The sequence below is a fragment of the Pipistrellus hanaki genome, assembly GCF_964339955.1.
Source record: "Pipistrellus hanaki genome assembly, chromosome: 2".
Classification (NCBI taxonomy): Eukaryota; Metazoa; Chordata; class Mammalia; order Chiroptera; family Vespertilionidae; genus Pipistrellus; species Pipistrellus hanaki.
Window position 1 is genome coordinate 59,847,963 of NC_140504.1, and position 26,001 is coordinate 59,873,963.

General features: G+C 35.4%; 1 protein-coding gene and 1 pseudogene across 14 annotated transcripts in view; one reads left to right on the top strand and one right to left on the bottom strand.

The window, feature by feature from the left end:
- Nucleotides 1–26,001, top strand: part of ZBTB20 (zinc finger and BTB domain containing 20) — an 818,830-nt gene that overhangs the window by 224,390 nt on the left and 568,439 nt on the right. The gene's annotated exons all lie outside the window — the stretch shown is intronic.
- On the bottom strand, nt 6,080–6,541 carry LOC311615110 (large ribosomal subunit protein uL15-like; annotated as a pseudogene). Its single transcript has one exon. The product of its transcript is annotated as a large ribosomal subunit protein uL15-like (transcript).

A 26,001-nucleotide genomic window follows, 5' to 3' on the forward strand; every position in this document is an offset into this window, starting at 1 on the left:
GCGTTTACTCCCTCAGTATGTTTAAATCTTCTTTCCCCATCTAACTCCCCTGTGAACATGGAAAATCATTTTTTTAAGAGCTAGTTCATAACATAAAGAACAGAAGTCTCAGTAAAATCTATTAACTGGCTAAGGCAAGAGTATATGCCTAGTTCACTGAAGAAGTATGCCATATTCTACCCTTTCCGTTCGAGGAACAAGGTGGATGATAGCACACGTTAGCATTAGAACAGATTTATCACAGTGGAACCCCAGGTTGTTTTAGGAATAAGACTAAAAACAAGAATATATAAAGGGATTTAATCCATGAAATCTAATAAGGAAATTGTAATATACCCAGGGAGCTTGGATCCCTGAATTATAGTAACCAAGCTGGTGAGGAAATGGTCAGTCAAACAAAGTAGTGCAGTATATTTCATTCATTGTTTGATGAAATAATTTTTTGCCCCTTTTAACTGGTATGTTAAAAAAAAAAAAAAAAAAAAAAAAGAGCTTGGAGTATTTGAGACAAAGAGCTTACACAGCCACCGAGCTGGTTGGTTTTTATAACTTCCTTTACTGAGTATTGTCCTTCAGTACAATACAGAGCCATTTCTTTGTTCTCACAAGCTAGCAGTTAAATTGTATGTAAATGTATGCAAATTAGATGCTGTCTAATAAAGAGAGTCATTAGATGGAAGAAATATTTAGTTTAGAGGAAAAAAAAGCAGGTGTATTGTGTAAAAGAAAATGTAAGGCTACAAAAAAAGCCCAAACTTTTGTGGACATTTATAGAAAAAAATATTAACATAGATTTTTAAAAGGCTTACATCCTCCTGACCTTTCCTTTGTGCTTATATATATGTGTGTGTTTTTTAAATATTTACATATAAAACTAGGGGATTGGCTTCTTTCCCAGAATTACTGGAAGTACCTTCACCAGGAACATTTGGACTTGAATAATCTCCACAGCAGCATTTTCTTTCTTGAATTAAATGAATTGTAAAATGGATGATTGGTCCAGGAACACTGACTGCTTATCTGTGTACCTTTCCTTTTGGTAATTAGAGGCTAGTGGTTCCATATTAGGTACCTTGCAATTGATCATCTTGACTACTTTAAGGTCCCTTTCTATACCACTTCACCCTAGCTTCTTAAAGGCTACTGTAGGCATTTTTAAAGATACATAGACTATAAGCTCCTTGAGAGGAACCAGCAGTTCCTTTTGAGCTTGACCAATGCTGAATTAAATGTTGAGCATGAAGCATAGCCCTTATTAGGCATTCACATTTATTTTTGAATGACTTAAGTGAATGACTGAATGAATAAATAAATGAAACATAACTTTACATACATTAAACATTTTAAGGGTAAGCTAAGTAGTTATTATATGTCAAATACCATTGTAGTTCCCAGTAAACAATTAGTGAAATAATTCCTCAGGTTTGCAGATAGCAGTTATATAATAGATGCCCACTGGAAAAAAAAAAGACTTTGCTGCAGAGTTTCCTCAAGACAATTGTAACAAATGTGTTGGCTGCTCAGCATGTGCATTACTCATTGTGGCAGCTATTACAGGGTAAAGAGTAGAGTAGTTTCTCTCTAGGAGCTCCTAGTCTTCCAGAGGAATCACACTCACATACTTCATACATAGCAAATGGCACAAAGTAGAGTTACAGATAAAATATTATAGGATCATGAAAGATAAATTCTCTTTAAAGAGTTTCTGAGATCATATTTTGAAAGAAATTAAACTGAACTAAGCCATGTAGGTCTCAAGATCATATTTTGAAAGAAATTAAACTGAACCAACTCATGTAGGTTGGCTATGGTGGGGTGGAATTGCAGAATTCTCTAAGTTGCCATCCCAAATTAATCGATTTTTTCCCCTATTCTCTTATGAGTTTCCAGCAATAGCTTGATTTCAACCTCTGTGAAACACAAATGAGGGTTGTGATGGATACAATAATGACTGAAGTTAAATTATAACTCCAAGTCAAAATTTTAATCACATTCAGCCTTTGAATAGGAAATAAGATAAAGCATGCAAAATGACTTTGTAACTTTTTAATTCTAAGGCATTAAAAATATAAATTTTTAGTATTATTCATAATGTGTAAGGTTGTCTATGGTATGAAATAAAATTTAGGGGATAAGCAGTATAGGGACATAGAATGGGATACATCTTATGTGTGTAATACCTTAGATAATATACTACGAATCAGATCCAGGTTTTCCTTGACTGGTTATCTAGTTCTTTTCATATACTGCATTATCATCCTGAAACAATTCATGGGGTAATTACATGTCTATAGCAGCAGCAACCATCTTAGTTCTAATTTTATTCCAAATATTTTTCACTGATTTTGTTTTATATCGACATTTTCTCCATTTTGGCATGGGTAAAATATGCAAGTATGGGCAAGAAGAGCTTATTGTGGTAACTGATGTGGATATGACAATCATAATGGGTCTATGGATTGAAAGCATTTACATTTATTTTCTTGACTTTTGAGTTAAAGAAAAGATTTCTATGTGCAGATGCAAAACTGGCTGCACTGAAGTTATCTTGGAGGTAACCAAAGGGCTGTGGGACTAACAGCTTTTGATATTACTTAGTGCTTATTATTGTTATTATTATTATTTCTTTTTAATTATGCAAAGTGCTAATCAGTTTGATTATGCACAGTGCTAATCAGGTTAATTATGCAAAGTGCTAATCAGTTCTTTTTGGAGCACATGAGGAGAGCAGAGGTGCTGGCGGTGAATGGCGTCCCTGTATGGGGGTAGTCACGGCAGTCATTCCTCATTAAGATAGGAGAAGACAAGATAGCAAGGGGGATTTATCCACAAAAGTAAAGAGGAAAGGAAAGAGAACTATGGGCACACAAAAGAATGTGGTTTGGGCAGGATGGTGTTTTTCCCGTTTCATAGTTTAGTTGGGTAATCTCTGCTATATTTTGAAGGCACTCATTTGAAGCCAAAAAGACTGCAGAGGGAAAGAAACAAGAGTATTGTATAGCTAGACAAGTTGTCAAAACAACTTATTGTAGTTGGCAAGCACCAATTCCTGGGAGGACAGTAGTGGAAGTAAAATCTAATAGATCTATACAAGAAAGAGGACATCAATAAAGAGAATTGAAAAATTAAGGGACTGCCATTCTCACCACTGTATTGTTATTGGGATGGTCGTCTGCGTACCATATTTCCTGAAATGAACTGAGGACTTCTTGGTGCTGGCAGTGGTCTCTAAAGGGAGTGGTGATGGCAAATATGACAATAAAGGTTTTATGTAATAGCTCCTAGTTGGATCAGCTTTGTTTCTGCTGAAATCAAAGTGGATTTCAATATTAACTTGCAGGTCTGTGCTTATTAAGCTGGTGACTTCCTGTGAAGATGCGTTTATAGTAATATGTTCACATGTTTTTATAGAACAATGGCCATGGAACTCCCCTAGGAAAACTCTTTTTATTCTGTCCTCCTGTTCTGTTCTGTGGTCTGATAAGCTATCAATGAAATGCTGCGATACCTACTTGTTTAAATATATTCAAAGAGCAGAAAGCATTTCAGGATTACTATGTGAATATTCATTTGCAAAAGTGTTTTCAGTTCATATGACTTTTCCTTTACTCTGGAATCTGAATAGGAGATTTATAAATCATTTATAAAAAGGAGGATCTGCTTTTCCCCTTTATAATGGACAGAGTGTTTACCATTTCTTTTTAGGCTTATATATAATCACGTTTCATCTTCACAAACACCTGTAGTAAGCTTGATTTCTGGAAATGTTCAAATAATGTTAAGAATGCTGCAAAGCTATCCGTGGTGTCTATATTAATGAGGTATTTGTCTAGGTAGCACTGGTATTAGGAATAAAGACACACTTTCAGTTTCCATTTTTATTTTAACCAGGACCATTTTCATTTCAAAATATGAAGAAAATGACATAAATCTTTGGTTTCCAATGAGAATCTGGAAATAGATTGTTAGAGGACAGTACCCACAAATTGAGAAAGCCTGTTGGGGGCCCTTGAAGAATTTGGCTGGGAAATTCTGTTATAAGCAGTCCTTCTGCTCAGCTTCATGGGAGCATGGTTTTAGAAATAAAACATTTTTTCTGTGTTCCCCACCCCCCAAACTAAGAAAAGGATGAAATGTTCATATTACCACTTTACTAATTAAAAAATTTTTAGTTATTTTTTTCACTACATTTAAATTATTTTTTAATGATTTTAACCAAAGGGCACCTTGAAAATTCCATTCATTGATGGTACGCTAAACTTTTGGTTCCTGAAAAAGGCATTTGAAACCATTTAAAATGTAACTGAAAAGTTTTAAGTAGAAAATGATGTTATTAAAGTGGCAAATGAAAATTAATTTAGTAACATCTAATATGGCCAGTCTCCTGATTAATTGTGTACTTGCATCCGCATCACACAACTCCTATGCACAAACCCATTTATCCCTTCATGAAACAAATATTATTTGAGCACATTATTTCATAAATTGTGTACTATGTTTTAATAACAGTACCATTTATTGTCTTAGATCATGGAGATGTTGGTCAGAAAGAGACAATATGCCTGGCATTGTGGAACTCACATACACAGGATGAGATTTTTTTTTTTTCCATGATCTTCAACCTTAGGGACAAAGATTGTTGCACTTTATTTCTCTTTAGTACTTCTCTCCCCAGTAATCTATGATTCAACTAGCTGGTCTTAGTGTCTTTAATATTTGCAAAAAGAGGTTTAGGCTAGATGGTTTCCAAGGTAAGCTGTGTTAGAGTTTATTAACTGGTGATGCTATAAAATAAAGTTATTCTTTATTACCTCCGAAGAGCTTTAGGATCATACAAAGTCTCTCTTAGACTTTAATCATTGAGGAAATAAAGTAATTTTTGGCTAATTTTGTTGACACCACTTTCTTGTATTTAGGCCTGCACTGAATGCATAAAAGGTAGACTTTTGAATTAGTCCTGAGTTTGAATCTTGGCTCTTCAGTTGCTAGTGAGCAAGTATGGCTGTTGTGAGCCTCTATTCCTCACAGTTCCTGCTGCTTAGGGTGCTTATGAGTATTAGCTGAAATAAACTGTATAAATCACTGAACTCTATGCCCGGTGGCACACTGGCATATAGTTTTGCTCCATTGTCAGTCCCTTTTTCATTTCTGGCATCTGTAGTCTTTCTGGCTCTCACTACAAAAATATCTTGAACTAATTCAACTTCTTTCCCCAAGCTGCTTTTTCTTGCATTAAGCCTGTACTTCAATTAACTCAGTATTTTTTCTCTCATTACATCTTTATAGATTATTTCTCTTTGTTCTCTTATTTGTGTACTTTGACCATTTCCTGCTTATTCTGAGTCCATTTTTAGCTGCTTATTTTCACCATATGTAACATAGCCTTGATTATAACAAAAATATCTGTGCAACTATAATTCAAGCCAATTACATAGAAATATGCTGTCTGTGTGAGAACTGGACTATAATTGTTTATGTTTTTGTCCTCCTGACTATACTAGAAACTTCTTGAGGGTATGGATAGTGTCCTTAATTAACCTCTGTATTCCTAATATTTAGCATGTGCTCTACCAGTAAAATCCCACAGTCTAGCAAAGGACATGAATTATAGAGCAGTAGCACACATGATGTACCAGTGGGGAATATATTTTGCAACTGAAGATGTTGAAAATTTTGTGGAGCAGATATTAGGAAGGCTTCCTGGAGAAAATATTTGAGTTTGATTTTTAAAAAAAAGTTCTTAAAGTATATTGTTTTCTTGTGGAAAAAGGGAAGAGAAAATGAACTCTAAGTGGAGATAAGGGCTCATGTGTACAAAAAGTTGATTGGTAGGCTGGAAGGCAGGAGATTAGGTTATAGAAAGTGAGACTAGATATGTAGATTAACAGCATATTATGAAGATTCTAAGAGTTTTTTAGAGTATTGTGTAAATAATCCTAGCTTCCAAAATAAATATATATTTGTGGTAAAATAGAACATTGTGTTGCAATAATATGGACATTAGTTTTGTGTGTGTTTTTGTTTTGTTTTGTATTGCTCTTGTACCTGGACATTTTAGTGAACTTCCCGCTATGTAGCTTCAAACTACTAGGACACAGGCCCCACCAACACCCTAAATCTTCTACTCAGCTCTTCTGCTTAAGAACTTGGCCTTCACAATAATAGGCTGCTTTGGGAGCTTTCCCTCCCCAGAACTTTGTAGTAGCCCAATCTTACCACGTCAATGATAGGAGCAACTCCAGTTTTGCTTTTGGCAGCATTTACCTGTGTCTGCTACTGACCAGGTTCCACAGTTTATCAAGGTTAACAGTTGGGCAGAAGCTCTGGTTCCTCTTTAAGTGGTAATACCTCATACCAACTTTCCCAAAGTAACCTGGGTGATATTTGTTGAAGTTCATCCTATGATGATGCAAGCCACCAGCTTTTTACCTCAGCCCATCCTCCCCCGTCCTGACCAATGCTTCCTGTGCTTGCCCATGCAGCCATGGCCGTGGCTCACGTGGCCCCAAAGTTTTCGGGTCTTTCTCAGTCTGGATGGCATGTCGGTGGTGGCTGAGCCTCAAGAGTTGTCTTTTTTTTTTTTTTTTTTTTTTTTTTTTTTTGTGTGTGTGTGTGTGTGTGTGTGTGTGTGCTTTTAAATGAAAAAAAGGGGGAAAACTTAACAGCCAATGAATACAGGAAAAAAAAAAACAATGAAGGATCATGTGAGAAAAAAGGCCCAAATCTGAATCCAAGCTCTACTCCACACTTGCTATATTACCTTAGACAATTCACTTAATCTTCCTAAAATATATTAAAATATATTAATATTGCTTGCTACATCTCATTTAAACTTACAAGAGTTTAAGTCACTTTTAATGATTATAATTAAAGAGAGCTTCTACATGGAATGGTTTGGATCCCAGAAGCTGAAGATGATTGGTCTTTTTTAATGAGGAAGGTAAATTTTGTACTAGCAGCATATTTAGCTTCAGCCAGTGGTTGGATATTTGGGACAAAAAGAAAGATAAATAAGAACAATATTTTTCTGACCCAAAGGAGATCAGAAAGGGACTTCTAAAAGTAAAAGTAAGATTATGACTTACACTATTCAAGAAGTCAGAGATATTGAAAAATGGATTTAGCAGAGCTGCACATTTTGGAGATAGATATAGATTGGAAGAAAAAAGGAGACTATTTAGTACCCTAATTTTTATACCCTGATGTTGAAAGTTAATACCTAATGTTAATAAGTAACTATAAGATGAGATGGGGGAGATGTGCAGATAAGGTTATAAGAGGACACTTGCCAGTGGTTTGCAAAACTTTGAGGTCTTCATGCATGTGGTTGGTATAAAAGTATTGTCATGTAAGTGTTCATAACCTTCCTCTTTTCTTCTACCACAGAAGAGAATTATTCCCAGTTCTCCCTCCTTTCTTTCTAAGAGCTCAGTCATGCCAGCAAAGTGTCAAAACTTTGATAACATAGAATCAGGGGGATAGGAAACAGACTGGAAAAGTGATAATGGCAGGGGGGAGGGTAGAGGTTACTCCTCATAAAGGGCCAATATTTTACTAGAGTAAGAGGGGGAAAATAGATATGGAAAGAAAAATGAATGGGAAGGGTGTGTGTGAAGGATACATAGAACGGAGAGACATTTCGGCTGGGAGGTAAAAGTAAGAGCACAGAGGATTTTGCTATCTGTATTGAATGTGAACAAAACCAACCAAAGGGATTTTTCCTCCCCCTCTTTGGGCATTTTCTTAGCTGTTATTTCTTTGCATCAAAACAAGGTATAACCTGGGACATAACTTGGTTCTCACATTTTTACCACCATAACCAACACAACACAATGAAAAGTGAAGTTCAGAAGTTCAGAATTGTTTTACTATTTCATACAAATAGTTTATAAACTTTTTCTATGACTTATACTCTGATATTAAGTTTAACTCCTTAAAAAATATAAAAGTAGAGTGATGATGGCCTATCAATATGTATGGTATGATTCACACTAGACAGCAGTCCCTGAAAACGGCCTAACTTCTAGGGCATTTCACTTACATGCGATCTTAATTTATTTTCTTTTACTTGTTAAGGGTCAGATCAGCAAATCAATTTCATGTTAACCACAACAAGGTTCAGAAGAAAGAGGTCTTCTCTTCAGGCATTGCTATGTCAGAATATTCTTTGGAGGGATAGGTGGTCAGTAATCAAGATTCCTATAAGAAATGTTAGCAAGTAAACATTATGTAATAAAAACAGTTAGTTAATATTGTTATTTAAGAATTAAAGTTCCAGGGTACATGTTGAGTCATGAAAGTATTCTCTGTGAGACTGATTAAAACCACTGAAATATGTGAATGTGCTTGAGAGTTTGGTGCCACCCCAGGGCTGGGATTTCAAGGACTATGTGCAGACTCCCTGACATAACACATTTTTTATAAGATGGATTTTTTACTTTAGCTAACATCCATTTTGGAAACTTTCCTTTGTTTTTTATTTTTTGGCATTAAAAAAGAAATGCAATTTTATAAATCTGCACTTATTTTACTATTTTAAAACATGGAATTCCCACAGGATTTGTAACATTAAATATATGACTGCACAAAAGTTAGAAAAGCTGTGGCCATCAGGAAAAAATATTGGTAGTAACACTCATGAAATATTACACATGTAGTTTATTGTGAGAAAAGTAGAAAGAATTACATAGAACTTAGATATTGAAATAGGCATTTTTAAAAAAATAAAAATGGAAGTGTTTGTTGTTAAAATGGTAGTCCTTGAAATTAGTTTTCTGCTTTCATATAAGAGGAAACACCTTAAGTCAGATGAATTTTCTCTCTCTGATAAGAGTGAAAAATAAACCAATCTATACACATTTTATTATGAAAAAAAATATTTGGAAGAATTCTCTTGATATAAGCCAATGCAAGATGACAATTTGTTTAATAAAAAGTGTTTTGAATATCCTCTTCCACTGATCATGTTCAACGTGTGTAAACAAAGATCCTGTGTATGGTAGAGGACTTATTTGCATTCCTTTGCATATTTAGATATTCGTTAGCAGGACTTATTTTCTAGTTTATTGACAATACTCCTCAGAACTTTGTACAATTATGATGTGTACATTAGCAGTGGCAACATTTGAGTTTGTCCGGATGGTAGGTTCTAAAGTCAATGTAACCAGAAGAATATAAAAACTTATTGTATTGATTTAGATGTTTTGGGTGGAACAGGTTTGTTCCATGGGCTTCCTATTGCACAGGACAAAATGCTTAGGAGACATAAAGTGAGCTGGAGAAAAGCTGCATTGGTTTTGTTTGGGGAGTGCCTAGTTTTTCATCTGCTTGGGAAAGGAGCAGACCTTATTGCCAGTTGCCAAGTGCTCTAATGCTGAGAAATATGTCAGCTGTGGTTACTCTGGGGATTTTGGCAACAATAAGCACTTTTCCTTGAGAAAAAGCATAGATGCCACACATTGGATTTGGATGAATTGCTTTTATTTTCTATTTTCTTTAAAAATCAATTTGCTTTTTCTTCCTTTCCCAGCTGTTGTAGCTTTCTTAATTTTTATCTTAAATGATGAGAGAAACACATTTCACTAAAGAGAGCTCACTTATTTTCTTCCAATGTGAACACCCTGAATTAGGAAATTAACTAATCCTAACTGAATAATGATATTCAGAAAGAGATTTGGTGTTCCTGAGTGATGAGCATAGAGGGTGAGGGTAATAGAATCAGTATTTCAAGAATACCAATGTAATCACATGTGCTAAGAAATTTAAATTTGCCATCTTCATGATATTTTTAACTGAAAACCTTGGGGACCTAACCTGTTCTATAGAGAAATCTTTTCATTCACTGTAGTTTGTAGCTGGGGAGAAAATGCACTTGTAAGAGTTGGACTAGTTGGATTAGTGCTCTGTAATTCAGGTGTTAAAAATACCTCCTTTAATTCTTTCTTTTGCTTTCCCTATAACTTCTTACCTGTCAAAGGAGAAGGTCACATCTGTATTCTCACCGACCTTGCAGTCAAGAACCAAAATTTCCTTCTAGGTCAGTGTAGGGGAAGAGAAGAATAGCTTTTATTCTGATGTCTGGAGCAAACTAGTTTTGCTACCTTCTCTTACTTTACATATAGAAGCTAATCATCTGACTTAGCCACAGATTGTGTATTAAAATTTGCCTCCTCAATTCTTAAGATCCCTGTGCCCAGATTATTCATTCTCCTCTGGACGCACCTTGGTTCTCATTTGTCAAAGAGGCATTGCCATCCTTCAATTCCTTTCTGTTGGGTCATTTATTGACTATTAATGTATATCAAACTCTATGTACTTTACATGCTATATTGGTCAGGCATCTACAGAGAAAAAGAAAGATGGAGATGATAGATAGGTGGGTAGATAGAAGGCAGATAAGGAGAAGGAGAAGAAAAGAACAGAGAGATTGAGGGAAAGAGAGCTTTATTGTAAGAACTGGCTCAAGAGTTATGGTGGTTGGCAAGTCCCAAGATCTGCAGATGACAAGCTGGAGTCCTGAGAGAAGCAGCGGTATAGTTCCAATCTAATTCTGAAGGTCTGAAAATTAACAGGGCTGATGGTATAGTTCCTGTCTGAAAGCTGGCAGGCTCAAAACTCAGGATGAGCCAAGGTTTTAGTTTGAGTCCAAAGGCAGAAACAAAACAAAACACAGATGTCCCAGTCAGAAGGAATTCACTGTTACTCCTAGCAGAGTCTGCCTTTTTGTTCTATGCAGGCCTTCAACTGACTAGATGGGGCCCATCCACTTCAGGGAGGTAATCTGCTTTACTTTGTCTACCAAATCAAATGCTAACCTTCTCCAAACACACACACACACACACACACACACACACACACTAACATTTGACCAAATATCTGGGTACCATGTAGCCCAGTCAAGGTGACACAGAAAAGATCATTATTCATGCTTTACCTAATTTAATTCTGACCAAAACATAGACAACAACCCCAGAGGTAGATATTATTACTAAATTTAATGATTAAACATATGGTTTGTCGAGTGTGGTTACCCTTATTCAAATTCTATCTCCACCACTTACTGATAACTAGACAAGTTACTTTATCTCATTTTCTCATCTCTAAATTGAATATAATAGTACTGAATACCTTGTTGAGTTATTGTGGAATTAAATAATACATGTAAAAGACTTAACTTCGATAACTACTTACTACTTTTTATAGGCCCAAAGAAATAAAAGTCCATAGAGGTTAAGATCCTTGCCCAAAGCAACACAGATAGCAAGTGGTAAAATTAGGATTTGAATTTATACTGACTCCACAATAATGCAGTTAATCATCTCTCGATATTGATGTCTACCTTTCAGGGAAGCCTGCAACGTCATGGTTAAGACTCTGCTATTAGATTCCATGAGTTTAAATCTTGGCTCTTTATCCGAAAACTATAGGCAAGTTATTTAACATCTTTATACCTTAGTTTCCTCATTTCTAATAGGAGTAAAATAGTATCCTTCCTAGAGTAATATAGCACTGAAGGATTTTTAGCAACGTGGCTGTCATCTATGAATTTTAAGAGACAAAATCTCAAGAGAAGGAAGGTTGTAGAGGAGAGATTTCTTCAGTTTTCCTCAAATTATATCAGTTGGTACTGGGATGGATAAGTAAGATTTATTAAATCTAGAGAGGTATTGAAAGCATATGAACATATAGTTAATACTATAGATGGCCTTTTTTTGAAATATATCTCTTAGGAAACAGTTTTTGAGAGAGAACAAAAAAAGATGCTTTTAATTTATCTTGATTGTATATATACTCAAAGTTAAAACCAATGGCTGGGAGGTAGAAGAAGCCAAGGAGGAGTCTATTATAGGACAAAAATTCTAGGGCCTCTTTTTGCCCATTTAATAGAAGACATATAGGGTCCACTGCTTGGGACTAAATATTTCCTCCAGTACATAAAGACAAAAAGACTCAGAATTTCCGAATGTTGTATCTGACTTCTCATCTGTCAACCAAAAGTAGCTAAAAAGGCACTTACCCTGGAGAACTGTTTTCCTACATATGTATTTGTTTTTAGACAAATGTGTTTGTTTGAAGGTCTAAACACCATGGAAATGGCAGCATGGAAATGCTTGGTTGGGGTGGGGTAGAAGCCCTAGAAGTGTTGACTCAATCCTTGATCTTTCTGTGTGATGGATTAAATGCCACATGCTTCAGTTTGATGTGTGTGGGGTCTTTCAGCACAATTTATAATAAATGGCAATCCTGTATGAAAGACTTAAGAAATTTACTGATTTCCCCCTCCCAAGAGATTAATGAGAGGTTGGCTGTCATTTGGCTGTTGCTTATGGAACTTGAACTCCAGAGAAAATCATATTGTATCTTACTGAACTTTCACCCAAAATATTTACATATACATGAAATCAGGTTAAAATTAATATTAAGCCATGAAGGAGGAATGTAAAATCCATGTATAGGTTGAAGGGAATGAGGAAATGAAGGGGAGAAATGTAGGGTTACCCTCTTGCCTGAAAGAAGTGAGAGAAATCATAAGCCACTTTCATATCATCCTCAACACTTTTGTGTCTTTCTTAGTTCCTTTTTAATTTCAATTTCTGAAGGCATAGTTTCTTACAAAGGCATGTCTTTCTTACAAAGTTTCCCCTCTGAGTTACCTACCACCCATCTGCCTGCTATAATTTGGAATCTTCTCAAAATAAGCAATAGTTATGGATATCATATGAAAACTATCGGGATGAGATGAAAATTTTATGGTAAACATCAGATAGAAATGTTCTGTCTGCTATATGATAGCAATTACTTTACTATACTCTTATTATTTTCATGGAATTATAAGGCTTGTATTTTTTTTTTGGCAACTGACATGAACACATTTATTTCAAAGGGAAAAAATGCTTAATAAATAGACTAAGAGGGAAAAGGTAATTGAGTCTGGAAACCTTTTTGCCTTAGCTAAATAAATAAGAAGTAAATACAATGATAGAAGAGAAATACTGAGATTCATGCAAACTATTTTATTTAATGCCATTCAATTTCACTGGATGGGATTTGAGAGAGACAATGTCAATGGACATGTACAAGGAGATTAGTAGTGTAATGCCTGGGGCTGTTGTATCATTGACATGAACCTGTATAACAGAAAAGAAATATTGAATAATTCTTATTAATGAATTTAGATATCAGATTTCAGCTTTACAAATGCACAAAGCCAGCAGGTTAAAGCAAACCTGTCACCAGTATCTAGTTCTTAATTTCAATGTTCTTGAAAATCAATATCACTTTTTTTTTCTTTCCTTCCTTTGCCAACAGGTGTTTAGAATGTTTTCCCAGCATTACTGAACTTGCAGCTAAAATATATTTCAACTTAATTTCTAGAGGAGGAATAAGTCCCAAGTGAGTGTCTAGCAATGGTAAACATCAAATTTAGGTTGCATAGGCCCCTTTGGTTTTCTTATAGAACTAAGCTTTCCTAGCATATTTTAAGAATCGGTATACAAGCAAAAATATTTTCAAAAGCTTGATTTCATGTCCTGAAAGTGAAGCCAAAAGAACTGAGATTGTTTTCATAAAACTAAACATCTCAAGTGGATTATCAGAGTGAAATAAAGTCAATTATGCATGCTCCTCAACAAGCTATGCTTTGGTCAGTTATGCTTTGATAGAATTTGTGTAGTCAATAGAGATAGCACATGTTATAATCCCATGGGGTGACCACAGATGAGATTGCCAGCCTTTGTATCAGTAACTTTTCTAATTAGCCCATATGTGATAGGGAATTTGTAAACCCTTATTTATATTCTAATATTTTGTGCATTTCCTCTATTTTTTTTTTTTTTTCATTGACGTGGCCTCCTTTTTTAAAAACATGCTATTATTGACTTCAGAGAAAGAGGAAGGGAGACTGGGAGAGAGAGAGAAACAAAAATCAATGTGAGAGAGAAACATTAATTGGTTGCCTCCACGCACCCCTACCAGGGTTGAACCTGCAACTTGGACATGTGCCCTGGCTGGGAATCTAACCAGTGGCTTTTCAGTGATGGTAATATGCTCAACTAACTGAGAGCCACACCAGCCAGGATGAAATGGCCTCATTCTTAAAACTGCATCTATATTCCAATTTGAGGCAGTCCAAATGAAATTCAAGAGTGGATTTGTATAGTGGAATTGACAATATGAATAACTTAAATAGACAACTCAAACTTTTCAGAACTTACCCCGATGCATAAATTAACTTTTCATGCATTCATCAGATTCTCTAGTTGTCAGAGAGCCACTCCTCTTTATGTATACACTAAAGGCCAGGTGCATGGTATTCATGCATTGGTGGGGTGCGTGGCCTGTGGGGATCCACCCACTGTAAGAGTGCCGCTCATTCAGGTCTGCCAGGTGGCTATGGACCCATCCTCTGAGTGGCTGCTTCCACTGTGGGAACACATTGACCACCAGGGGGCAGCTCCTGCATTGAGCATCTGCTCCCTGGTGGCCAGTACACATCATAGCAACTGTTCTAGTCATTCCAAGGTTTGGTTGCTGGGCTTTTATTATATAGGATGTTTTAATCAATCAGTACACTTACATTTTGTTATAGTTTCTCAGGGCTACCCAGTAAAAGATTGAATTGTCAAAGCATTAGCAAATTAGGATGCTAAAGACAAGCTAACAAGAATCACTGGTTTATAGAAAAATTTTTACTTCATAATTACATTACATATAAAAACATCCTCCTCTCAGACACATAAACAATAATTTAAGTTCTGCAGCATCAACAAGGACTTTGTCTTTATTTCTAGAACCTCTTACAATACCTGACACACAGTGGGTATTCAATAAATATTCGTTATATAAATAAACTCTATAATAAAGAGACTCACCATTACCCTATATTTAGTTACACACTGGTTCAAATCAAATCTCTCCCTCTCTCCTGGACTTCAAAGAGCAGACATTCATATAGGTTGTTCCCAACTTACAAAACAGATTGTATTTAAAAATTCAGACAGTTTAGTCATTTGGAACCAATAATGATTCTATAATTCATACATTTATGACAAAGTAGTGATTCAATATTCATTCTGGCTCAGATACAGTTCTACACCCTGAGGATCCAGTGATGGACAAGATACAAAGTCCCCATACCCAAGAGCTCTTAGAACAGTGCCTGGCACATAGTGAATGCTCAGTGATAGCTAACTACTATCTTAAATGACTGTAGTATTTAATTCAGAGTCCTTAGCTTCTGTATGGAGGTGTCAGCTTATTTCACTCTCCAAAATAAATCTGAATGGAAAGTAAAAACAGGTAAGGAAAAACAGGTGCTATTTTCTTTAGCTTATTTCATTAATCGTCACTGGACACCCACTTTCAAAAAGGATTTTTCTCTCTTTTTCTCTAATTTTCTTGCTGTGTGTTCTTGGCAAGTCTTGGGCCCTTTCTTGTAATTCTCACTTGAAAATAATGAAGGAATAATAATATTTTAATTCACTCAGAGAACACAGCAGAACCTAGTAAATTAATGTTTGCATAGTACTTAGGAATCTGAGGTTAAGATTGCTAAGAGAAATTTACAGAACTATTATTGCCCCTAAAATTATGACATTTTTTTCTTTACCCAAAAAATACCTCACTTAATTAGCGTTTGTATTTTAAAGTTGTATGTCACCTTTAAAAAGATGATCATTGTGTATCTAAAGGACAAGGAGATAAAGATCCTGTCATTGCATTATTATGTGATTAAAAATTTCTAAGCAATCACTACTTTGGGGTAAGTAAATGGCATTTAAGACCTCATGATTCCCCGGTCTGGACAGATGGATGATTGCCTCTTCTCATATGTGACAGGTGGTGGCTCTGGTGAAATGGCTTCCAAAGGTCTTCAGATGTTTGCTTCTCTTCTTTAGCCACTGTTGGCTTGAAATAAAGTTGCAATACACTCCAATTCAAACAATAAGAAGAGGTGGTTTTTTTTGTTGATGTTTTTTTTTTTTTTTGTGTGTGTGTGTGTGTGTGTGTGTGTGTGTGTGTGTCATGTCAGCACTTTGGTTAACTCCATCTATTCAGTGGTCTAGCTAAAATGGTAAACCATAAATGCTCCACAGCAACTGGCTATGATTTCAAACCAGATCTGAACACACTCTTTCTAGAATAATCATTCTTCCATGTTGACTTTATATATTGTATAGAGCATGAAGGTTGTTGCATGTGGTCCATTCTCTTATAAGCAGAAAATGATGTGTTTTAATTGTAAAATGTAAGCTAGAGTACCTTAGTCCTAAATTGTATTTATTTGAGATGATTCTTGTAAGTGCTCATACCAGGTATTAAACCTGCAAACTTGGCTTATCATGATGATTATTTAGCCAACTGCACTACCTGGCCAGGGTAAGAAAGACAGATAACAAGCAAATAAATATATAATTTTAGGAAATAATACTATGAAGAAAACAAAACAGGCTAGAGTCCTGTGAAGGTGACAAGCTATTTTAAATATGATGATGCTTATAGGTCACTTGGTGGGTTTTGAATAGAGTCCAGAATAAAGAAAGAGATTGAACATGCTACAGTCTAGAGGAAGAACTTTGTAGGCAGTGGTGAAAAGAGCTGGACCTTTGCTTGGTGTGTCCCAGGAAGGAAGGAACACTATGAAATTTGACAATCTTTAAAATTCTGAAGAACCAGGTAGAACTGGCCCATAAAACCTATAATTATTTGCCTTATTCAACCTATAAGGCTGGAGGGCAAAATCTGATTTCCATTCTTGGATTTTAGGATGTCTTTATGATACTTTGATTTTAGTAAAACCATAAAAGGGCTGCCTGTTTTCAGTCAAGTGTCATAGGACTAATCTGTTCTGATAAGACCTGCAATGTGCTCCTCAGAAAGGGCTTTGAGAAGGAATGCTGCAGTTAGAGCACACCAGTGAGAGAGGCAGGGTGACTGTGAGGGCGAGAAGAAAGATGAAAGCACAGCCCTGTGGGTGTGACTTTATTTTCAGCCTTTCTGCACTTAGAAAGCATCTGCCCTCCCAGTCACCTGGAGGCATCTCCTACCCGTTAGTTTAACTGATACTGTTAAATTCGTGAATATGAGGGGTGTCTGTTGTAATGCTGTAATCCATAATGATGTTCTGCTTCTGGAAATATCTGATCGTTCAGAAAATACTGACATTCCTTATATTATGGCAACCTTTCTTAAAAAGTGTTACAAAGAGCCGAAACCGGTTTGGCTCAGCGGTAGAGCGTCGGTCTGCGGACTGAAAGGTCCCGGGTTCCATTCCAGTCAAGTGCATGTACGTTGGTTGCGGGCACATCCCTGGTCGGGGGTGTGCAAGAGGCAGCTGGTCAATGTTTCTCTCTCATCGACGTTTCTAGCTCTCTATCTCTCTCCCCTCCTCTCTGTAAAAAATCAATAAGACATATACGGTATATAAAAACAAGTGTTACAAAGAAAAAAAAATTAAACCACAATTTTAAACATACTTAGAGTTGCAATCTTCTCAAAGGAGGCCAATGGCAAATTATTTTGTAAAACAATATAGTCAGATCCTATTTCAGAATTTTGTATATTGGGTGTTCATAGTGACAGACACTTGTAGAAACAGATTATTCTCTAGTACCTTTGGTTTTGGAAGATGAAAAATGAATTAGACCATCACCCTCTTTTGCCTGTAAGAGTCTTCAAAGCCTCAGACATGATTCTAGTATGTAGAACAGCTGGGGGGATGGTGACTATTAGTGACATTGCCCTTGTAAAGTGCAGCTTGAACCTTTGCTTGATTTATGCACATGCTGTCCTGCCACTGACTCTGTTAAAACGGAAAATGATAATACCTTTCCACTAGCTATTGCAGTCTTGTATAAAAGACTGCCTTTGTTTGGTGTATATCACAAACTGCTGTGTGTAGTATTGAGGCCACAATAGGAATGTTTGGAAATAGCTTGATCCCTGAAGGAGATAAATAGACTCCAAGGAATGAAAGAAAAAAGTCATGAGAAGTCATCTAAACTTTCCCCATAAATCAGCACTTTGAGGAATAAAAGCTTATGGATTCTGGAACACAAGTGTTATTTTCTTTCTATAAGTTTACCACTTTCTCTCCCAAGTTTAAGAAAGAGAGGGGGGTGGAGGGAGGGAAGAAGAGAGGGAGGGATAGAGGAAAGGATAGAGCAAGGAAAAGGAAGGTAAAGGGAGGGGGAATGCTGCTCTTGGCATGTAAAATGCTTCTATTAAATTAGACATATTCTGTGTGTTTTTTAAAATATTGTCGTGCCTCATTATACAACTTTAAAAGTTTGAAATTATCTAGTTTACTGTAAGAAGAATTAAGTAAATGCAATTTCTATTTTTAATGATAGTTCAAATTTCATGTGAGATCACACAGCTCTACAGTGTAATTAAGTTTGTGGCTTTCTTATGTACTTTAAATATCCACGATGTATAGTTAATAGTATTTTTTTTGTAACTATTAAGAAACCACAACAGTGATGCTGCAGTGGCTGGTGTCTGTTGTAAAGTAGATGCCACCAAGTAATGAAATTACATGACATCTCGGCATAATTTGTCTAAGAAGGATCATGACAGAGAAGTCTGTTTTAGCTGAATGCCCAAAGTGATAAAGGGCTGATATGTTTGAATGGAGAAAAAGGGTGTGGAACTTTGCCAGCTGCAGAACCTCTCTGCTCACACAGGTATTCCTGGAGGGCTCAAATGAAACTCTACTTGAGATTAGACTAGTAGTGCCTAAAGCAAATCTGATGTCCCATGATTTCTTTTACCACGAGAAGAAGAAGGGGGAAAAAAACCACAAGTAGAAACTGCAGGTGTCCCTTTTTCTTGCACAATGTAAAGAGAAAAATGTAAAATGGACAAGCTTTCGACAATCATGTTCTCTTCATCAAGCTGTTATTGTTATTTAGTGAGTCCACTAAAATGAATTATCTTGAGCTTCTTGTTTTTACTTCTTTGTGTACTTGATGAATATGATTACCATTTTTACCTCATGTATTTAAACACCCTCTGCCATAATCCCACATTCTGCCTAAAAGCCATGTCTGTGGGAGCTTCCCCCCTTCCCTGCAACAGTTTTTAGGGATGTGACTGATGTAAGCAGGTGCAGTGAATGCATTTTTTGGTGATTTTTCACTGTGTGTGCAAATGTAAAATATCTGACATAATCGAGCTGACATTAATAGAGACTGTTCGTAAAATAAGCTTGTTTTATGAATGAAGACCTCACACTCATTCAACATAGCCCCTCTTTGACAAATGCACTGTATTCACCTTTGCAGCACAGCACTCTATGCCTGGAAAGTGAATACACATTTGGCAGGTTACCTTCCAGAGTTTTCCATTAATTGTTTTCTAATTCCCTCCTCAGGGTCTGCAAAGGGAATCCAATTTTATTTTTAAATGAGACAAAGGGATTGGCCTAGCATCACAAGGGCCAGTGAGTGTCAGAATCACAAGAAATACTTAGTTAATTTTGGTCCTGGATTGTTCTTAGTCCTGTGTTGTTGTTTTTTCTCATTTTAGAATTTAAATCATCCTTTTCAAAATGGCCACCACACAGGGGAGGAGGAGTAAAGGAAAATAATAAAGAGCAGTGGCAACTCAGCTGATGCTGTATAAATAAGCACATTTACCATGCCTCTGTTCTGCAGTTTTTATGTCCCACTGATGAGAGAACTGGTTTGAGATGTAAATTGCTTTCCTTTGATTGAACCAGGGAGGAGATGTCATGTAACTCATCTCATCAGCATAGAGCATTGTGTGCCTTTGGTGAATTATAGGAAACAGAGCTGGGAAGAATTCCTTAACCTCTCTCTGCAGCCTGTCCCCATGTTTAATAACCACAGATGGGAAGTACTTCCCTTTACTCCACCTGACTTCTGTGGTTTGAGCTCATTCCTTCTAATCCTGTCCTTACATATTTTGTAAAGGATCATGGGAAAGTGCCACCGTTTTAACTTGTCAAGTATATTTTGTAAATCAAAATGTCACATTTTAGGAAGGTGTTTTTCTTGTTCGTTTTAGATAGGGAGCATTTAAAAGATGACTTTGGAAAATGAGAAAGGGGATAAAGAAGTGATCTGAAGGCATTGTTTTTCATAGTGCATCTTACTTGTTTATATTTAGGATTAACATGGGTGGCAGGCAGCTCTACAAAGAACTGAGAAAGGAGGGGGTAGGAGTAGAGGTAGAAGTAGGGGGTAGAAACTCACTGTGACATCCATGAGATGATATGCTATATGCACAATTAGTAAATGGATTTAAAACAAAATAATTGGAAATAAGGCTGTAATCAAGCTAGCCTGGAATCTCAACAAACCATATGTATATATTTCATATATATATATATATATATATATATATATATATACACACAGTATATGAAATTCAGGGCAGATATCACAGTCCTATAATGACAGCATGGCCTTTTCTTCCTCCCCTTCTATTAAATCTACATTTTGAAGGTGGATGGTGCTGACTCATAAATTAAATTGGAGTAATACATACAGTGTATATATATTTCTGTCACTTTGTCTCAAATTAAACACGAACCTTCTCCCCTGACAAGATGATAGAAAAGTTAATTGCTCGCCCTGGCTTTAAATTGGAATTTGAATTTGCAAAATGCTAAAGGTTTATGAGATCTAAATCATGAGGAGCTTAAATTACATTCCTGTGATAAAATATTAATAAATCAATTAAAACATAAGCCGAGTATAATATTACTTTTTTTTTTGTAGGAACCTTGAACACAATAATTCATTAGGGTGTAGTGCAGTAACAATTATTGTATCTTTTTTTAATTTTCTTTTTATTAGTTTTTTTTTGATAAATACATCATCAGATAACATTCCACATGGTGCATTAGCATTGCCCCACTGCAGCATCCAGAAATTTTGTTGCACCCTTAAAATGAAAGCTCACAGCCTAAATAGTCTGCTGTTACTTACCCTTGTTAGCATCAGCTGCTTCTTTTACCATAGGGGTATTTTCCTCTTGAGAACATCTGTTCAATGCCAACTCTGCCATTTTGTGGTTTCTAAATCTCTTCCTAAAAATGGGCACAGTCATAATAACACTACCTCGGAACTGGCATGAGGATCAAATTAGATAATGTACACGGAAGCCATTTGTAGATAGTAAAGCACCATCAAATGTTAATTACAACTGTCATAAATTGGAGAATTTTTATTTCCAAAAACGTTCTTAGACATCACTTAGTAACCAATCCCTTCATATTAAATATGAAGGATCAGAGATCCAGAGAGGTTAAGCCATTTATCTAGTCACACAGTAAAACTGCTGAAACTAAGCTCAAAGACTCCTAAATCCCAACTCAGGGTGTATTCCACAAAAATACTTGGAAGATCACATCAAGTTTGGTACTTTATTTACTCTCTCCATGTTGTTTTTTCTTTGATACTGGGATTTTTTTTACTTACTAAACATTAACAATTTCCAGGGATAATTTTCTAAAGGGCCTGGTGACGCAAACACAGTTCCTCACAGCTGTCAGGAAAAGTTCATTTGGCTAAGGAGCTACTGCCTTTTCCTGCTGCTCCCGAAATGAAGACTCAGCAGTATGTCTTCCTTTCCTGCAGGTCCTAGAGGAAGTCTTAGATGAGGGAAGGCAGTGGCCTTGCTTTTCAAATACTTCTTCCATGAGGACTCAACTACCACCGTTTTTATCTCCTTCACCTCCTTCCTGCCCTCTGGGCCTACCTCGCTCTACCCCCAAGTCCCAGGAGTCACTGGGATTTGCTTTTTTATTTATTTTGAAAATAAAGATAACCTACTCTTCAATACCAAGCAGGCCTTTTCCAAATAATAGTACTTGAAAATGAAGAGATATGTTTCTTACTCTGATGCTAAGATAACTGTAGCTCAACAAAACACCAGCACATCAGAGATTAAGAAACTGAGTTGTTGATCCTGTTTTTTCTGTTGGCATGGGATGTGATTCCTGACAGGTTTTCATCCTTCCATCTTTTTTAAAAATACATTTTTATTGATTTCAAGAGAGGGAGAGAGAGACAGAAATATAAGTGTTGAGAGAGAATCATTGATTGGCTGCCTCCTGCACATCCCCACTGAGGATCAAGCCCCACAACCCAGGCATGTGCCCTGATTGGGAATTGAACTGTGACCTCTGGTTCATAGGTACTCACTCAATCACTGAGCAACACCAGCTGAGCTCATCATTCCATCTTTGTTTCCTCTGCTTGCTGAAAGTAATGACAAAATGAATCTATACAAGTGTTGTGAAGACTTCTGTTACATTATTATTAAATGTTTGTAAAATTATAAAGGATACTATAAATATTATATAATAATCTGTGATCTTCTATGAATGAGCTCAGGCAGAGCTCATTCTGTGGAATCCATAATATTCACATGCAAAATCATTACTTAATAGTGTTATAGTTCTTACAGAATATAGTGCATTATGAACAGAGGAAATATGGTCTCTGTTGTGAAGGTTTAAGAATAGGATATATTATAAGAGAAAAAATAAGTTAATTAACAAGTAGAGAAACTGTTGAAACTATAAGATTAGTCATGGACATCAACAAAAGAGTAGATTTTAAGTAAAAAGTAGGTTCTATGGTGGAATTTAGAAAATAAAGTGAAATGGTTCATGAATAACAAAGCACAACATGTTAGTTCTCCAGTGTCACAAAACCCCATTAAGAAAATGAAAATAAGCAAAATATGCTTTTAATAAGGCAACTGATATTTCATAAAATCAAAGAGCTTTACATATTATATGCTCTTCATGGTATCTTTGGTTTTTAAATTCATTTATTGAGCCCATAATATGTATTGAATCTCATGTAAATAGCCTGTAATTTCCTCATAACATACTCATAACATTCACTATACAGATGAGAAAAATTCAGGGACATTGAATGATAAACACAGAGATAGAGAGCCGGGTCAAGCAGGTCTGTCTGACTCTCTTTTCATTACTCTATCCTACAGCAGACATAAGGCAATAGAAAACACAACAAACAAGAACAATAAAAATGTACTGGGGAGGAGGAAGCAGGATGAGAGAAAGTGTTCCTGAGGGCAGCTCACTGAGAGCAATGAGGAGTGAAATGGCAGTTCAGGCTTAGCTGAAACAATTGGGAAAAAGCCCTCAAACGGCTCACAAAAGCATATCATATTGTGTAGGATAAACTGCCCTGTATAGCTACATTATCTCTGACAGTATCATCATACATTATTGTGATGTGGATCATCTTTTATTATTAGATCATCTTTCTTTCAACAATAAAGGAAGGTGTACCTAATCATAAGAAATAAATAATCAGAAGTAAACCAGCATTGGGGCCATGCTTAGCTAATTATGAAAAGAAAGTAACAGAAGGAAAAATAGATCAATATGTATATACTAGAAAATAACATTTTCATAGTAAAAAAAAAAAAAAGAAGAAGAAGAAGAAATAGAAGATAGAAGATACTGTAGCATCTTTAAAATAAGAGATGAAGCTCTGGCCAGGTGGCTTAATTATTTGGAGCATCATCCCATGGACCAAAAATGTTGGTGGTTAGATTACCAGTTATGGCACATTCCTAGGTTGTGGGTTTGACCTTTGGTTGCAGATGTATAAGAGGCAATCTATTGATGTTTCTCTCCCACATCTATGTCTCTCTCTCTCTCTCTCTCTCTCTCTCTCTCTCTCTCTCTCTCTCTCTCTCTCTCTCCCTCCCTCCCTCCCTCCCTCTCTCTTTCTCTCTCTCAGAAAAAAATAAAACTATTATAGAACTAAAAGCAATATTAGATCTAGAAAATAGTAGAAGGAAAGATCTGCTACCAATGCCACCAGAATTATGGACAAGAAAATTCAAACAAAAAAATTTAAAAATAGTTTTAAAATGATCTGAGAAAATGATAATTATGATAGGCAACTTACATCTCAGATAAAAATATTACCTCTTTAGGGAATCAGAGCCCCTGAAAATAAGACCAACAACTCAATAGGAAACCTGGCACAGAACATTCAAATGGCTCTTAAACATATTAATAGATATTCAACACATAGATAGGAGAAATAAAGAATAAAATATGCATCATAAGAGCAAATTTGAAATATACTGAGTTGTATTTTCACCCATAAAATGCCAAAAATAACTTCAAATTGACATAAATTTTGTAATATTTACAAAAATAAGTACATACAAGGTGGAGAAAAAGTAGGTTTACAATTGTTCATATGGAAAATAATGCAATACTTCATAAATAATAATATAAGAATAAATTCTTTCACATGTACTCACTATAAACCTACTCTTGCTGCACCAGTATGCTCTTTGACCATGTGTTCAGGTTTTAAGAACTTAATCCACACGTGTACTAGTAAAATAACATATGCACAGAATTATTCATTACAGCATTGCTTGTCATTGGCAATACTTGAAACAATCTAAATATTTTTAATTAGAGAATTAGATTAATTAACTATTGGATATCCATCATTATATATATTTTAATTGAAAAATACAAGATTTGGAGCAGTGTCTAATATATATATATATATATATATATATATATATATATGCACACACACACACACACACACACACACACACACACATATATATATATATATGTTTTGTTTTCATTGGAATATGCAAATAAATGAATAGCAATGATTACCTGTCAGAGGATGGTGTAAAAAATGGGTTAAAAAGAGATTCTTTTTTTTCTATATAATTTCATAGTTTGTATTTTGGAATCATGTCAGTATTATCTATTAAAATTGAATAAATAAAATTTTGTGTTATACCTTTTGAAGGCAAGGAAAATGTAGAAACAACTTATATCTGTGGAGGAGAAAAAGAATAGAGCAAATGGAAAAATAATGTGTGTGATAGAATAAGATTTTTTTCTGGAATGAGGATATTCATGTATTTTTATGTTGAAAAGGCTCCATATATGCCAGGAAAAGCATGAAAAACAGGGAAAAGTATCAAGAAAGGGAGAGACTGGATTTACCTCAAAATTTAAAATGCAGATATTATCACACCACCATGAACTATTCCAGTAAACAAACTAAGCAAAAACAAATCAGTGTGTCTAATGATGAATCCAGGCTACCAAAAGTTTGAAAGGAGCTATCAGAAGTAAATGTAGTGCATCTCAAATCAACTTAAAAGCAGACATGACTAAATAGTGAACATGGATGGGAAGAATGTTATAGAATAAATTGGGAATGGTGTAAACCTTGATGATATAGAAATAACAACATGACAGAACTTGAGAGGTTCAAATGTTAAAGAGGAGGTAGGAGTACACAGGGTAGATTAATTTCATAGCAGACAATAAAGCATCAATACTGCCTAAGCTGGCAAACTAATAGAGACATTCATGTGTGACTTAAAGCTATAAAGAAAAATATTTGAAAAATTAAAAGTAGCAATTTAACCAAAGTCCACTGGTGAAGAAGAAGCAGAGGAGGATAAAAGGAAATGAAGACAATATTTATAAATTTTTAGAATATTTTTTTTAGAGAATCTGTAGTGGTGTTCCAAAATCATCAAATTAAAAAGTAGGACATTATGACCTTATTAAAATGCATAAAGTTAAGCATTAGAATAGGGTACTTAAGTTGTGGTCATTAGACCACCAGGATGAGTATTATAAAAGGCCTTTAAAAAAATACATAGCTTGCATCTCAACCCAGAACTACTAAATCTTTTGGTACTGAGGGGTGAGTCTTAAGACCTGTACTTTTAACCTATCTGCTGCATTTGAGGAGCACTGTATTAGAAGAATTAATAATCTATGATACAATTTTCAAACTATTAGAAAAACTCATAGTAATAAAGCAACTGGTTAGAAAAGGAAGTAAACATTTTAAAAATAATATAAATAAGATATAGTATTAAGGTCAAGCATGTATTTTATAGCAATAATTACAGGGCTAACCTTCTCTATTTAAAATGGTTGATTGTTAAAGTCCAATAATATAATTAGAAATGTTAATAAAA